Below are 16,553 nucleotides of genomic sequence, written 5' to 3'. Positions count from 1 at the left end.
GCGGGGGGAGGGGGGGCCTGCGCGGGGTGTGGCAGTGTCCTGCTGGACCGGCGGAAGCTTTCTCACCTGGCTGACACGCGCCGCGCTTCCAGAAATTTGCGTAATTTGCGCGTTGCATCCTCGCCTGTCGTGTCCCCTCCCCTTCCCTTCCGTCCCGACTTTGCTCGACTGCCGCTCGCTGCCGCTCGGGTCGCGCTCCATATGACCGCACAAGCACGACAAACATCTGCGAGATGGGCGCGGGCCGAACCGGCGTGTCCGAGACGCCGTGTGCGGCCGTTCGGAGCTACTAGAGTAGAGCAGCGCTGCGCTGGAAAGGTGCGAAAACACGGACAGAGGACACAGGAGGTTCAACAAAGCATCCATCTCCTCTAGAGGCGAAAGATAAATTTTTGTTTACAAATTTGCAGATGTGCACTGCTACAAAACAATATGCCCGGACGTGTTTCACAACATTTCTGTCGTTTCATACTGTTTCGTTATTTGCAGACACACTTTGCTAATCTTCCTTGGCACACTCTTCTTCAAACGGAGTTCCTTAATATCGCATCTTACGATAGTTTAAAATCAGTATGGACGCATCTTCGTCACACAAGAAAGGTAGCATGAAAAGAGGGCTGGCAGGGGTAGCGACAAAAAAGCAAAAAATGAAGACAGCCAGAGTTCCCAGGCGGTCGCCGATCCGAATACTAACGTTGTTGCTTATCTTCGGTGATCGGACGAGAACGGCTGTTTTTTTTTTTTTTTTAATTTATGTATTTAGTTAGTTTTTCGAATTTAGCGCCGCTACAAAACAGTTGGCTCTGACGCGTTTCAAGGACACATCTGTCGATTCGTAGTGTTTCGTTAATTCCAACGACTTCCTAGCACTCTTCCTCCGCGCATTCTTGCTCAAACTGAGTTCATTACTGCAATTTCGTGTCTTACGTTTAGTACAGTACTTTAAAATGCTTGTGGAAGCATCTTTGTCACACCTGAAAGTTAGTATGAAAAAGAGGGCTGGCAGGTGTAGCGACGCAAAAATTAAAAAATGAGATAGAGCCAACAGCACCTTTTTTTTTTTTTTTTTTGTAACGTATATAAACTTTTATTTACAAATTGTAACAATTACAAGTCTTTACATTTAAATGGTGTACTTGATTATTGAACGGTGATATTCACTGTCAAGGTTTCTGTTCTGATTGTTCTTTTTATAGTTCTTGGTCGAGTTACAACACGTTTATTCACTGAGTGTCCTTCATGTAGATTTTTCCTGTTTGATTTTTTTTTTTTATGTCTTTTAATTCCAAAGCTTGCGTTATTTCTATATATATATATATTTTTTTTTTTTAATTTACATGAAAAAAAAAAGGGAAAATTAAAAATTTGCTTCTATGCTATTTGAAATGCACCTATTTTGGCATGTTTGCTATATGTACCCAGAGGCGAAAAAGGGGATTATAAACCAGAAACATCTATGTGATTAAATTTGTGAATGCCGGGGATTATTAGTCGCAGAGAGGCATGCTACGATTGGCACATGATGGCACCCGGTGTTCCCAGGCGGTCACCCATCCAAGTACTAACCGGGCCCGATGTTGCTTAACTTCGGTGATCGGACGAGAACCGGTGTATTCAACATGGTATGGCCGTTGGCGTCCTTATAATGTGGCCGCACGGCAGAGGAAGCCTTCGCCCCTTCTCCCAACACACGCAATCGCCGTTTTCCGTGGCACATTTGACGCAAAGCACGTCCTTCCACCGCCACGTGGGTGACACGCACAACACAGGCTGCTCGTTGCGCCGCCTGTCATTTCTTGTTATCCGGCGCAGGGCCGGGCGTCGGGCGGGGGGAGGGGGGGCCTGCGCGGGGTGTGGCAGTGTCCTGCTGGACCGGCGGAAGCTTTCTCACCTGGCTGACACGCGCCGCGCTTCCAGAAATTTGCGTAATTTGCGCGTTGCATCCTCGCCTGTCGTGTCCCCTCCCCTTCCCTTCCGTCCCGACTTTGCTCGACTGCCGCTCGCTGCCGCTCGGGTCGCGCTCCATATGACCGCACAAGCACGACAAACATCTGCGAGATGGGCGCGGGCCGAACCGGCGTGTCCGAGACGCCGTGTGCGGCCGTTCGGAGCTACTAGAGTAGAGCAGCGCTGCGCTGGAAAGGTGCGAAAACACGGACAGAGGACACAGGAGGTTCAACAAAGCATCCATCTCCTCTAGAGGCGAAAGATAAATTTTTGTTTACAAATTTGCAGATGTGCACTGCTACAAAACAATATGCCCGGACGTGTTTCACAACATTTCTGTCGTTTCATACTGTTTCGTTATTTGCAGACACACTTTGCTAATCTTCCTTGGCACACTCTTCTTCAAACGGAGTTCCTTAATATCGCATCTTACGATAGTTTAAAATCAGTATGGACGCATCTTCGTCACACAAGAAAGGTAGCATGAAAAGAGGGCTGGCAGGGGTAGCGACAAAAAAGCAAAAAATGAAGACAGCCAGAGTTCCCAGGCGGTCGCCGATCCGAATACTAACGTTGTTGCTTATCTTCGGTGATCGGACGAGAACGGCTGTTTTTTTTTTTTTTTTAATTTATGTATTTAGTTAGTTTTTCGAATTTAGCGCCGCTACAAAACAGTTGGCTCTGACGCGTTTCAAGGACACATCTGTCGATTCGTAGTGTTTCGTTAATTCCAACGACTTCCTAGCACTCTTCCTCCGCGCATTCTTGCTCAAACTGAGTTCATTACTGCAATTTCGTGTCTTACGTTTAGTACAGTACTTTAAAATGCTTGTGGAAGCATCTTTGTCACACCTGAAAGTTAGTATGAAAAAGAGGGCTGGCAGGTGTAGCGACGCAAAAATTAAAAAATGAGATAGAGCCAACAGCACCCGGTGTTCCCAGGCGGTCACCCATCCAAGTACTAACCGGGCCCGATGTTGCTTAACTTCGGTGATCGGACGAGAACCGGTGTATTCAACATGGTATGGCCGTTGGCGTCCTTATAATGTGGCCGCACGGCAGAGGAAGCCTTCGCCCCTTCTCCCAACACACGCAATCGCCGTTTTCCGTGGCACATTTGACGCAAAGCACGTCCTTCCACCGCCACGTGGGTGACACGCACAACACAGGCTGCTCGTTGCGCCGCCTGTCATTTCTTGTTATCCGGCGCAGGGCCGGGCGTCGGGCGGGGGGAGGGGGGGCCTGCGCGGGGTGTGGCAGTGTCCTGCTGGACCGGCGGAAGCTTTCTCACCTGGCTGACACGCGCCGCGCTTCCAGAAATTTGCGTAATTTGCGCGTTGCATCCTCGCCTGTCGTGTCCCCTCCCCTTCCCTTCCGTCCCGACTTTGCTCGACTGCCGCTCGCTGCCGCTCGGGTCGCGCTCCATATGACCGCACAAGCACGACAAACATCTGCGAGATGGGCGCGGGCCGAACCGGCGTGTCCGAGACGCCGTGTGCGGCCGTTCGGAGCTACTAGAGTAGAGCAGCGCTGCGCTGGAAAGGTGCGAAAACACGGACAGAGGACACAGGAGGTTCAACAAAGCATCCATCTCCTCTAGAGGCGAAAGATAAATTTTTGTTTACAAATTTGCAGATGTGCACTGCTACAAAACAATATGCCCGGACGTGTTTCACAACATTTCTGTCGTTTCATACTGTTTCGTTATTTGCAGACACACTTTGCTAATCTTCCTTGGCACACTCTTCTTCAAACGGAGTTCCTTAATATCGCATCTTACGATAGTTTAAAATCAGTATGGACGCATCTTCGTCACACAAGAAAGGTAGCATGAAAAGAGGGCTGGCAGGGGTAGCGACAAAAAAGCAAAAAATGAAGACAGCCAGAGTTCCCAGGCGGTCGCCGATCCGAATACTAACGTTGTTGCTTATCTTCGGTGATCGGACGAGAACGGCTGTTTTTTTTTTTTTTTTTTTAATTTATGTATTTAGTTAGTTTTTCGAATTTAGCGCCGCTACAAAACAGTTGGCTCTGACGCGTTTCAAGGACACATCTGTCGATTCGTAGTGTTTCGTTAATTCCAACGACTTCCTAGCACTCTTCCTCCGCGCATTCTTGCTCAAACTGAGTTCATTACTGCAATTTCGTGTCTTACGTTTAGTACAGTACTTTAAAATGCTTGTGGAAGCATCTTTGTCACACCTGAAAGTTAGTATGAAAAAGAGGGCTGGCAGGTGTAGCGACGCAAAAATTAAAAAATGAGATAGAGCCAACAGCACCCGGTGTTCCCAGGCGGTCACCCATCCAAGTACTAACCGGGCCCGATGTTGCTTAACTTCGGTGATCGGACGAGAACCGGTGTATTCAACATGGTATGGCCGTTGGCGTCCTTATAATGTGGCCGCACGGCAGAGGAAGCCTTCGCCCCTTCTCCCAACACACGCAATCGCCGTTTTCCGTGGCACATTTGACGCAAAGCACGTCCTTCCACCGCCACGTGGGTGACACGCACAACACAGGCTGCTCGTTGCGCCGCCTGTCATTTCTTGTTATCCGGCGCAGGGCCGGGCGTCGGGCGGGGGGAGGGGGGGCCTGCGCGGGGTGTGGCAGTGTCCTGCTGGACCGGCGGAAGCTTTCTCACCTGGCTGACACGCGCCGCGCTTCCAGAAATTTGCGTAATTTGCGCGTTGCATCCTCGCCTGTCGTGTCCCCTCCCCTTCCCTTCCGTCCCGACTTTGCTCGACTGCCGCTCGCTGCCGCTCGGGTCGCGCTCCATATGACCGCACAAGCACGACAAACATCTGCGAGATGGGCGCGGGCCGAACCGGCGTGTCCGAGACGCCGTGTGCGGCCGTTCGGAGCTACTAGAGTAGAGCAGCGCTGCGCTGGAAAGGTGCGAAAACACGGACAGAGGACACAGGAGGTTCAACAAAGCATCCATCTCCTCTAGAGGCGAAAGATAAATTTTTGTTTACAAATTTGCAGATGTGCACTGCTACAAAACAATATGCCCGGACGTGTTTCACAACATTTCTGTCGTTTCATACTGTTTCGTTATTTGCAGACACACTTTGCTAATCTTCCTTGGCACACTCTTCTTCAAACGGAGTTCCTTAATATCGCATCTTACGATAGTTTAAAATCAGTATGGACGCATCTTCGTCACACAAGAAAGGTAGCATGAAAAGAGGGCTGGCAGGGGTAGCGACAAAAAAGCAAAAAATGAAGACAGCCAGAGTTCCCAGGCGGTCGCCGATCCGAATACTAACGTTGTTGCTTATCTTCGGTGATCGGACGAGAACGGCTGTTTTTTTTTTTTTTTTTTTTTAATTTATGTATTTAGTTAGTTTTTCGAATTTAGCGCCGCTACAAAACAGTTGGCTCTGACGCGTTTCAAGGACACATCTGTCGATTCGTAGTGTTTCGTTAATTCCAACGACTTCCTAGCACTCTTCCTCCGCGCATTCTTGCTCAAACTGAGTTCATTACTGCAATTTCGTGTCTTACGTTTAGTACAGTACTTTAAAATGCTTGTGGAAGCATCTTTGTCACACCTGAAAGTTAGTATGAAAAAGAGGGCTGGCAGGTGTAGCGACGCAAAAATTAAAAAATGAGATAGAGCCAACAGCACCCGGTGTTCCCAGGCGGTCACCCATCCAAGTACTAACCGGGCCCGATGTTGCTTAACTTCGGTGATCGGACGAGAACCGGTGTATTCAACATGGTATGGCCGTTGGCGTCCTTATAATGTGGCCGCACGGCAGAGGAAGCCTTCGCCCCTTCTCCCAACACACGCAATCGCCGTTTTCCGTGGCACATTTGACGCAAAGCACGTCCTTCCACCGCCACGTGGGTGACACGCACAACACAGGCTGCTCGTTGCGCCGCCTGTCATTTCTTGTTATCCGGCGCAGGGCCGGGCGTCGGGCGGGGGGAGGGGGGGCCTGCGCGGGGTGTGGCAGTGTCCTGCTGGACCGGCGGAAGCTTTCTCACCTGGCTGACACGCGCCGCGCTTCCAGAAATTTGCGTAATTTGCGCGTTGCATCCTCGCCTGTCGTGTCCCCTCCCCTTCCCTTCCGTCCCGACTTTGCTCGACTGCCGCTCGCTGCCGCTCGGGTCGCGCTCCATATGACCGCACAAGCACGACAAACATCTGCGAGATGGGCGCGGGCCGAACCGGCGTGTCCGAGACGCCGTGTGCGGCCGTTCGGAGCTACTAGAGTAGAGCAGCGCTGCGCTGGAAAGGTGCGAAAACACGGACAGAGGACACAGGAGGTTCAACAAAGCATCCATCTCCTCTAGAGGCGAAAGATAAATTTTTGTTTACAAATTTGCAGATGTGCACTGCTACAAAACAATATGCCCGGACGTGTTTCACAACATTTCTGTCGTTTCATACTGTTTCGTTATTTGCAGACACACTTTGCTAATCTTCCTTGGCACACTCTTCTTCAAACGGAGTTCCTTAATATCGCATCTTACGATAGTTTAAAATCAGTATGGACGCATCTTCGTCACACAAGAAAGGTAGCATGAAAAGAGGGCTGGCAGGGGTAGCGACAAAAAAGCAAAAAATGAAGACAGCCAGAGTTCCCAGGCGGTCGCCGATCCGAATACTAACGTTGTTGCTTATCTTCGGTGATCGGACGAGAACGGCTGTTTTTTTTTTTTTTTTTTTTTAATTTATGTATTTAGTTAGTTTTTCGAATTTAGCGCCGCTACAAAACAGTTGGCTCTGACGCGTTTCAAGGACACATCTGTCGATTCGTAGTGTTTCGTTAATTCCAACGACTTCCTAGCACTCTTCCTCCGCGCATTCTTGCTCAAACTGAGTTCATTACTGCAATTTCGTGTCTTACGTTTAGTACAGTACTTTAAAATGCTTGTGGAAGCATCTTTGTCACACCTGAAAGTTAGTATGAAAAAGAGGGCTGGCAGGTGTAGCGACGCAAAAATTAAAAAATGAGATAGAGCCAACAGCACCCGGTGTTCCCAGGCGGTCACCCATCCAAGTACTAACCGGGCCCGATGTTGCTTAACTTCGGTGATCGGACGAGAACCGGTGTATTCAACATGGTATGGCCGTTGGCGTCCTTATAATGTGGCCGCACGGCAGAGGAAGCCTTCGCCCCTTCTCCCAACACACGCAATCGCCGTTTTCCGTGGCACATTTGACGCAAAGCACGTCCTTCCACCGCCACGTGGGTGACACGCACAACACAGGCTGCTCGTTGCGCCGCCTGTCATTTCTTGTTATCCGGCGCAGGGCCGGGCGTCGGGCGGGGGGAGGGGGGGCCTGCGCGGGGTGTGGCAGTGTCCTGCTGGACCGGCGGAAGCTTTCTCACCTGGCTGACACGCGCCGCGCTTCCAGAAATTTGCGTAATTTGCGCGTTGCATCCTCGCCTGTCGTGTCCCCTCCCCTTCCCTTCCGTCCCGACTTTGCTCGACTGCCGCTCGCTGCCGCTCGGGTCGCGCTCCATATGACCGCACAAGCACGACAAACATCTGCGAGATGGGCGCGGGCCGAACCGGCGTGTCCGAGACGCCGTGTGCGGCCGTTCGGAGCTACTAGAGTAGAGCAGCGCTGCGCTGGAAAGGTGCGAAAACACGGACAGAGGACACAGGAGGTTCAACAAAGCATCCATCTCCTCTAGAGGCGAAAGATAAATTTTTGTTTACAAATTTGCAGATGTGCACTGCTACAAAACAATATGCCCGGACGTGTTTCACAACATTTCTGTCGTTTCATACTGTTTCGTTATTTGCAGACACACTTTGCTAATCTTCCTTGGCACACTCTTCTTCAAACGGAGTTCCTTAATATCGCATCTTACGATAGTTTAAAATCAGTATGGACGCATCTTCGTCACACAAGAAAGGTAGCATGAAAAGAGGGCTGGCAGGGGTAGCGACAAAAAAGCAAAAAATGAAGACAGCCAGAGTTCCCAGGCGGTCGCCGATCCGAATACTAACGTTGTTGCTTATCTTCGGTGATCGGACGAGAACGGCTGTTTTTTTTTTTTTTTTAATTTATGTATTTAGTTAGTTTTTCGAATTTAGCGCCGCTACAAAACAGTTGGCTCTGACGCGTTTCAAGGACACATCTGTCGATTCGTAGTGTTTCGTTAATTCCAACGACTTCCTAGCACTCTTCCTCCGCGCATTCTTGCTCAAACTGAGTTCATTACTGCAATTTCGTGTCTTACGTTTAGTACAGTACTTTAAAATGCTTGTGGAAGCATCTTTGTCACACCTGAAAGTTAGTATGAAAAAGAGGGCTGGCAGGTGTAGCGACGCAAAAATTAAAAAATGAGATAGAGCCAACAGCACCCGGTGTTCCCAGGCGGTCACCCATCCAAGTACTAACCGGGCCCGATGTTGCTTAACTTCGGTGATCGGACGAGAACCGGTGTATTCAACATGGTATGGCCGTTGGCGTCCTTATAATGTGGCCGCACGGCAGAGGAAGCCTTCGCCCCTTCTCCCAACACACGCAATCGCCGTTTTCCGTGGCACATTTGACGCAAAGCACGTCCTTCCACCGCCACGTGGGTGACACGCACAACACAGGCTGCTCGTTGCGCCGCCTGTCATTTCTTGTTATCCGGCGCAGGGCCGGGCGTCGGGCGGGGGGAGGGGGGGCCTGCGCGGGGTGTGGCAGTGTCCTGCTGGACCGGCGGAAGCTTTCTCACCTGGCTGACACGCGCCGCGCTTCCAGAAATTTGCGTAATTTGCGCGTTGCATCCTCGCCTGTCGTGTCCCCTCCCCTTCCCTTCCGTCCCGACTTTGCTCGACTGCCGCTCGCTGCCGCTCGGGTCGCGCTCCATATGACCGCACAAGCACGACAAACATCTGCGAGATGGGCGCGGGCCGAACCGGCGTGTCCGAGACGCCGTGTGCGGCCGTTCGGAGCTACTAGAGTAGAGCAGCGCTGCGCTGGAAAGGTGCGAAAACACGGACAGAGGACACAGGAGGTTCAACAAAGCATCCATCTCCTCTAGAGGCGAAAGATAAATTTTTGTTTACAAATTTGCAGATGTGCACTGCTACAAAACAATATGCCCGGACGTGTTTCACAACATTTCTGTCGTTTCATACTGTTTCGTTATTTGCAGACACACTTTGCTAATCTTCCTTGGCACACTCTTCTTCAAACGGAGTTCCTTAATATCGCATCTTACGATAGTTTAAAATCAGTATGGACGCATCTTCGTCACACAAGAAAGGTAGCATGAAAAGAGGGCTGGCAGGGGTAGCGACAAAAAAGCAAAAAATGAAGACAGCCAGAGTTCCCAGGCGGTCGCCGATCCGAATACTAACGTTGTTGCTTATCTTCGGTGATCGGACGAGAACGGCTGTTTTTTTTTTTTTTTTTTTAATTTATGTATTTAGTTAGTTTTTCGAATTTAGCGCCGCTACAAAACAGTTGGCTCTGACGCGTTTCAAGGACACATCTGTCGATTCGTAGTGTTTCGTTAATTCCAACGACTTCCTAGCACTCTTCCTCCGCGCATTCTTGCTCAAACTGAGTTCATTACTGCAATTTCGTGTCTTACGTTTAGTACAGTACTTTAAAATGCTTGTGGAAGCATCTTTGTCACACCTGAAAGTTAGTATGAAAAAGAGGGCTGGCAGGTGTAGCGACGCAAAAATTAAAAAATGAGATAGAGCCAACAGCACCCGGTGTTCCCAGGCGGTCACCCATCCAAGTACTAACCGGGCCCGATGTTGCTTAACTTCGGTGATCGGACGAGAACCGGTGTATTCAACATGGTATGGCCGTTGGCGTCCTTATAATGTGGCCGCACGGCAGAGGAAGCCTTCGCCCCTTCTCCCAACACACGCAATCGCCGTTTTCCGTGGCACATTTGACGCAAAGCACGTCCTTCCACCGCCACGTGGGTGACACGCACAACACAGGCTGCTCGTTGCGCCGCCTGTCATTTCTTGTTATCCGGCGCAGGGCCGGGCGTCGGGCGGGGGGAGGGGGGGCCTGCGCGGGGTGTGGCAGTGTCCTGCTGGACCGGCGGAAGCTTTCTCACCTGGCTGACACGCGCCGCGCTTCCAGAAATTTGCGTAATTTGCGCGTTGCATCCTCGCCTGTCGTGTCCCCTCCCCTTCCCTTCCGTCCCGACTTTGCTCGACTGCCGCTCGCTGCCGCTCGGGTCGCGCTCCATATGACCGCACAAGCACGACAAACATCTGCGAGATGGGCGCGGGCCGAACCGGCGTGTCCGAGACGCCGTGTGCGGCCGTTCGGAGCTACTAGAGTAGAGCAGCGCTGCGCTGGAAAGGTGCGAAAACACGGACAGAGGACACAGGAGGTTCAACAAAGCATCCATCTCCTCTAGAGGCGAAAGATAAATTTTTGTTTACAAATTTGCAGATGTGCACTGCTACAAAACAATATGCCCGGACGTGTTTCACAACATTTCTGTCGTTTCATACTGTTTCGTTATTTGCAGACACACTTTGCTAATCTTCCTTGGCACACTCTTCTTCAAACGGAGTTCCTTAATATCGCATCTTACGATAGTTTAAAATCAGTATGGACGCATCTTCGTCACACAAGAAAGGTAGCATGAAAAGAGGGCTGGCAGGGGTAGCGACAAAAAAGCAAAAAATGAAGACAGCCAGAGTTCCCAGGCGGTCGCCGATCCGAATACTAACGTTGTTGCTTATCTTCGGTGATCGGACGAGAACGGCTGTTTTTTTTTTTTTTTTAATTTATGTATTTAGTTAGTTTTTCGAATTTAGCGCCGCTACAAAACAGTTGGCTCTGACGCGTTTCAAGGACACATCTGTCGATTCGTAGTGTTTCGTTAATTCCAACGACTTCCTAGCACTCTTCCTCCGCGCATTCTTGCTCAAACTGAGTTCATTACTGCAATTTCGTGTCTTACGTTTAGTACAGTACTTTAAAATGCTTGTGGAAGCATCTTTGTCACACCTGAAAGTTAGTATGAAAAAGAGGGCTGGCAGGTGTAGCGACGCAAAAATTAAAAAATGAGATAGAGCCAACAGCACCTTTTTTTTTTTTTTGTAACGTATATAAACTTTTATTTACAAATTGTAACAATTACAAGTCTTTACATTAAATGGTGTACTTGATTATTGAACGGTGATATTCACTGTCTAGGTTTCTGTTCTGATTGTTCTTTTGATAGTTCTTGGTCGAGTTACAACACGTTTATTCACTGAGTGTCCTTCATGTAGATTTTCCTGTTTGATTTTTTTTTTTTATGTCTTTTAATTTCAAAGCTTGCGTTATTTCTATATATATATATTTTTTTTTTTTGAATTTACATGAAAAAAAGGGAAAATTAAAAATTTGCTTCTATGCTATTTGAAATGCACCTATTTTGGCATGTTTGCTATATGTACCCAGAGGCGAAAAGGGGATTATAAACCAGAAACATCTATGTGATTAAATTTGTGAATGCCAGGGATTATTAGTCGCAGAGAGGCATGCTACGATTGGCACATGATGGGCCGAGATTTACAACAAAACAAAAAGCAAAAAGGAACAACAAACAGACAAATAAACAAAAAACAATGAAACAACAAAAAAAAAAACAAGTCAATAAGCAAATGAACTGAAGACATAAGAGAAAGGAAAAGCGTACCTTGAGTGGAGAGAGAGAGAGCGAGAGAGAGAGAGAGAGAGAGAGTGAGTGAGAGAACACATTAATTACATGCAATACACTGTATGACATTTTGTTGTTTTCTTGGGGCACTTTGTAACCTTTTCACTAAATTTATCTCTGACCATTTCCTTGCCTGCTTTTATGTGGCAATTGGACACTGTATCACTACAATTGGCACACGTCACTCACTTTTGCACTGCTTCACATATAAACTTTCACTATGTGCACATTTCGTAAAAACGCTTTCCGCGCTGCACCACTCTTGCCGTCGGGGCTTTGGAGGGATCGGTGGGCGACGTCCTCAGCGACTGGGGTGTGGGTGTTGTGGGAGGGCGTCGGTCACGTCGTGTTGAAGGCGTCTCGGAAGGCGGCGTCCAGCGGGACCTGCAGGAAGTTCTGGAAGGTCTCGCGGTACTTGGAGTGTTGTTTGGCCCTCCTGTGTTCCTCCCACAGGTCCGTGAGGAACTGCGCCTTGTCGGTCTGCCGTTTCGTGACGATGGCGTGTGCCGTCATGGCGATGATCCACATTGTGGCCAGGCGTTTTGCTTTGGGGAAAGGCTTCGCGTCCGGGACAGTGACAGCTGAGACATGTATCGCCCTCTCGTCGGTTCTGTTGATGTGGGCGATCATTTTTCTCGCTGCCGCCCATATTTCCCCGCTCTCTCTGCAGCCAAAACGATGTTCGATGGTGTCGGTCTGGTTGCAGAGCTCGCAGTTTGGGGATTCCCGCATTTTTATGCGTGCCAGTTTTTCGTTTGTCGGCACTGTTTTGTGGATGATTTTATACCACGTGTCCCTGGCGTGCTCAGGAAGTGTCCGTTCCGAGACATTCTTCCAGACCTGTGGCCAGTCATGGTCTGGAAAACTCGTCTCTATTTTGGACTTTCTTGCCTTCCCCCTCAGAGCGCTGTAGATGTTCCTCGCCGTTCTTTGCTGTGGGTTGGCAACGACCGCGGTGCTGTAACTCTTGTCGATTGCCATCTGTTTTATGTGCCGCAACTTGAATGGTATGTGCGTGGTGTCTACAGGAGCCTCTTCAGATTCAGGTTTATATTGGCCGCACGGCAGAGGAAGCCTTCGCCCCTTCTCCCAACACACGCAATCGCCGTTTTCCGTGGCACATTTGACGCAAAGCACGTCCTTCCACCGCCACGTGGGTGACACGCACAACACAGGCTGCTCGTTGCGCCGCCTGTCATTTCTTGTTATCCGGCGCAGGGCCGGGCGTCGGGCGGGGGGAGGGGGGGCCTGCGCGGGGTGTGGCAGTGTCCTGCTGGACCGGCGGAAGCTTTCTCACCTGGCTGACACGCGCCGCGCTTCCAGAAATTTGCGTAATTTGCGCGTTGCATCCTCGCCTGTCGTGTCCCCTCCCCTTCCCTTCCGTCCCGACTTTGCTCGACTGCCGCTCGCTGCCGCTCGGGTCGCGCTCCATATGACCGCACAAGCACGACAAACATCTGCGAGATGGGCGCGGGCCGAACCGGCGTGTCCGAGACGCCGTGTGCGGCCGTTCGGAGCTACTAGAGTAGAGCAGCGCTGCGCTGGAAAGGTGCGAAAACACGGACAGAGGACACAGGAGGTTCAACAAAGCATCCATCTCCTCTAGAGGCGAAAGATAAATTTTTGTTTACAAATTTGCAGATGTGCACTGCTACAAAACAATATGCCCGGACGTGTTTCACAACATTTCTGTCGTTTCATACTGTTTCGTTATTTGCAGACACACTTTGCTAATCTTCCTTGGCACACTCTTCTTCAAACGGAGTTCCTTAATATCGCATCTTACGATAGTTTAAAATCAGTATGGACGCATCTTCGTCACACAAGAAAGGTAGCATGAAAAGAGGGCTGGCAGGGGTAGCGACAAAAAAGCAAAAAATGAAGACAGCCAGAGTTCCCAGGCGGTCGCCGATCCGAATACTAACGTTGTTGCTTATCTTCGGTGATCGGACGAGAACGGCTGTTTTTTTTTTTTTTTTTTTTTAATTTATGTATTTAGTTAGTTTTTCGAATTTAGCGCCGCTACAAAACAGTTGGCTCTGACGCGTTTCAAGGACACATCTGTCGATTCGTAGTGTTTCGTTAATTCCAACGACTTCCTAGCACTCTTCCTCCGCGCATTCTTGCTCAAACTGAGTTCATTACTGCAATTTCGTGTCTTACGTTTAGTACAGTACTTTAAAATGCTTGTGGAAGCATCTTTGTCACACCTGAAAGTTAGTATGAAAAAGAGGGCTGGCAGGTGTAGCGACGCAAAAATTAAAAAATGAGATAGAGCCAACAGCACCCGGTGTTCCCAGGCGGTCACCCATCCAAGTACTAACCGGGCCCGATGTTGCTTAACTTCGGTGATCGGACGAGAACCGGTGTATTCAACATGGTATGGCCGTTGGCGTCCTTATAATGTGGCCGCACGGCAGAGGAAGCCTTCGCCCCTTCTCCCAACACACGCAATCGCCGTTTTCCGTGGCACATTTGACGCAAAGCACGTCCTTCCACCGCCACGTGGGTGACACGCACAACACAGGCTGCTCGTTGCGCCGCCTGTCATTTCTTGTTATCCGGCGCAGGGCCGGGCGTCGGGCGGGGGGAGGGGGGGCCTGCGCGGGGTGTGGCAGTGTCCTGCTGGACCGGCGGAAGCTTTCTCACCTGGCTGACACGCGCCGCGCTTCCAGAAATTTGCGTAATTTGCGCGTTGCATCCTCGCCTGTCGTGTCCCCTCCCCTTCCCTTCCGTCCCGACTTGTCCCGACTTTGCTCGACTGCCGCTCGCTGCCGCTCGGGTCGCGCTCCATATGACCGCACAAGCACGACAAACATCTGCGAGATGGGCGCGGGCCGAACCGGCGTGTCCGAGACGCCGTGTGCGGCCGTTCGGAGCTACTAGAGTAGAGCAGCGCTGCGCTGGAAAGGTGCGAAAACACGGACAGAGGACACAGGAGGTTCAACAAAGCATCCATCTCCTCTAGAGGCGAAAGATAAATTTTTGTTTACAAATTTGCAGATGTGCACTGCTACAAAACAATATGCCCGGACGTGTTTCACAACATTTCTGTCGTTTCATACTGTTTCGTTATTTGCAGACACACTTTGCTAATCTTCCTTGGCACACTCTTCTTCAAACGGAGTTCCTTAATATCGCATCTTACGATAGTTTAAAATCAGTATGGACGCATCTTCGTCACACAAGAAAGGTAGCATGAAAAGAGGGCTGGCAGGGGTAGCGACAAAAAAGCAAAAAATGAAGACAGCCAGAGTTCCCAGGCGGTCGCCGATCCGAATACTAACGTTGTTGCTTATCTTCGGTGATCGGACGAGAACGGCTGTTTTTTTTTTTTTTTTTTTTTAATTTATGTATTTAGTTAGTTTTTCGAATTTAGCGCCGCTACAAAACAGTTGGCTCTGACGCGTTTCAAGGACACATCTGTCGATTCGTAGTGTTTCGTTAATTCCAACGACTTCCTAGCACTCTTCCTCCGCGCATTCTTGCTCAAACTGAGTTCATTACTGCAATTTCGTGTCTTACGTTTAGTACAGTACTTTAAAATGCTTGTGGAAGCATCTTTGTCACACCTGAAAGTTAGTATGAAAAAGAGGGCTGGCAGGTGTAGCGACGCAAAAATTAAAAAATGAGATAGAGCCAACAGCACCCGGTGTTCCCAGGCGGTCACCCATCCAAGTACTAACCGGGCCCGATGTTGCTTAACTTCGGTGATCGGACGAGAACCGGTGTATTCAACATGGTATGGCCGTTGGCGTCCTTATAATGTGGCCGCACGGCAGAGGAAGCCTTCGCCCCTTCTCCCAACACACGCAATCGCCGTTTTCCGTGGCACATTTGACGCAAAGCACGTCCTTCCACCGCCACGTGGGTGACACGCACAACACAGGCTGCTCGTTGCGCCGCCTGTCATTTCTTGTTATCCGGCGCAGGGCCGGGCGTCGGGCGGGGGGAGGGGGGGCCTGCGCGGGGTGTGGCAGTGTCCTGCTGGACCGGCGGAAGCTTTCTCACCTGGCTGACACGCGCCGCGCTTCCAGAAATTTGCGTAATTTGCGCGTTGCATCCTCGCCTGTCGTGTCCCCTCCCCTTCCCTTCCGTCCCGACTTTGCTCGACTGCCGCTCGCTGCCGCTCGGGTCGCGCTCCATATGACCGCACAAGCACGACAAACATCTGCGAGATGGGCGCGGGCCGAACCGGCGTGTCCGAGACGCCGTGTGCGGCCGTTCGGAGCTACTAGAGTAGAGCAGCGCTGCGCTGGAAAGGTGCGAAAACACGGACAGAGGACACAGGAGGTTCAACAAAGCATCCATCTCCTCTAGAGGCGAAAGATAAATTTTTGTTTACAAATTTGCAGATGTGCACTGCTACAAAACAATATGCCCGGACGTGTTTCACAACATTTCTGTCGTTTCATACTGTTTCGTTATTTGCAGACACACTTTGCTAATCTTCCTTGGCACACTCTTCTTCAAACGGAGTTCCTTAATATCGCATCTTACGATAGTTTAAAATCAGTATGGACGCATCTTCGTCACACAAGAAAGGTAGCATGAAAAGAGGGCTGGCAGGGGTAGCGACAAAAAAGCAAAAAATGAAGACAGCCAGAGTTCCCAGGCGGTCGCCGATCCGAATACTAACGTTGTTGCTTATCTTCGGTGATCGGACGAGAACGGCTGTTTTTTTTTTTTTTTTTTTTTAATTTATGTATTTAGTTAGTTTTTCGAATTTAGCGCCGCTACAAAACAGTTGGCTCTGACGCGTTTCAAGGACACATCTGTCGATTCGTAGTGTTTCGTTAATTCCAACGACTTCCTAGCACTCTTCCTCCGCGCATTCTTGCTCAAACTGAGTTCATTACTGCAATTTCGTGTCTTACGTTTAGTACAGTACTTTAAAATGCTTGTGGAAGCATCTTTGTCACACCTGAAAGTTAGTATGAAAAAGAGGGCTGGCAGGTG

The 16,553-nt window shown here is 49.9% G+C and overlaps 9 non-coding genes across 9 annotated transcripts; all 9 read right to left on the bottom strand.

Moving 5' to 3' along the window:
* Positions 1–1,517: 1,517 nt before the first annotated feature.
* On the bottom strand, positions 1,518–1,636 carry LOC124756982. The gene has a single exon (XR_007012329.1). It is a non-coding gene; the product is annotated as a 5S ribosomal RNA (ribosomal RNA).
* Positions 1,637–2,864: 1,228 nt separating this feature from the next.
* LOC124757011 lies at positions 2,865–2,983 on the bottom strand. The gene has a single exon (XR_007012346.1). It is a non-coding gene; the product is annotated as a 5S ribosomal RNA (ribosomal RNA).
* A 1,231-nt stretch (positions 2,984–4,214) lies between these two features.
* Positions 4,215–4,333, bottom strand: LOC124757010. Its single transcript, XR_007012345.1, has one exon. It is a non-coding gene; the product is annotated as a 5S ribosomal RNA (ribosomal RNA).
* Positions 4,334–5,566: 1,233 nt separating this feature from the next.
* Positions 5,567–5,685, bottom strand: LOC124757009. The gene has a single exon (XR_007012344.1). It is a non-coding gene; the product is annotated as a 5S ribosomal RNA (ribosomal RNA).
* A 1,233-nt stretch (positions 5,686–6,918) lies between these two features.
* LOC124757008 lies at positions 6,919–7,037 on the bottom strand. Its single transcript, XR_007012343.1, has one exon. It is a non-coding gene; the product is annotated as a 5S ribosomal RNA (ribosomal RNA).
* A 1,228-nt stretch (positions 7,038–8,265) lies between these two features.
* Positions 8,266–8,384, bottom strand: LOC124757007. The gene has a single exon (XR_007012342.1). It is a non-coding gene; the product is annotated as a 5S ribosomal RNA (ribosomal RNA).
* Positions 8,385–9,615: 1,231 nt separating this feature from the next.
* Positions 9,616–9,734, bottom strand: LOC124757004. The gene has a single exon (XR_007012340.1). It is a non-coding gene; the product is annotated as a 5S ribosomal RNA (ribosomal RNA).
* A 4,135-nt stretch (positions 9,735–13,869) lies between these two features.
* LOC124757003 lies at positions 13,870–13,988 on the bottom strand. The gene has a single exon (XR_007012339.1). It is a non-coding gene; the product is annotated as a 5S ribosomal RNA (ribosomal RNA).
* A 1,243-nt stretch (positions 13,989–15,231) lies between these two features.
* On the bottom strand, positions 15,232–15,350 carry LOC124757002. The gene has a single exon (XR_007012338.1). It is a non-coding gene; the product is annotated as a 5S ribosomal RNA (ribosomal RNA).
* Positions 15,351–16,553: the final 1,203 nt, after the last annotated feature.

Source organism: Schistocerca piceifrons, unplaced genomic scaffold (genome assembly GCF_021461385.2).
Source record: "Schistocerca piceifrons isolate TAMUIC-IGC-003096 unplaced genomic scaffold, iqSchPice1.1 HiC_scaffold_541, whole genome shotgun sequence".
Taxonomy (NCBI): domain Eukaryota; kingdom Metazoa; phylum Arthropoda; class Insecta; order Orthoptera; family Acrididae; genus Schistocerca; species Schistocerca piceifrons.
The sequence above is the reverse complement of the archived record's forward strand: the minus strand, read 5'-3'. Positions and strand labels throughout refer to the sequence as shown.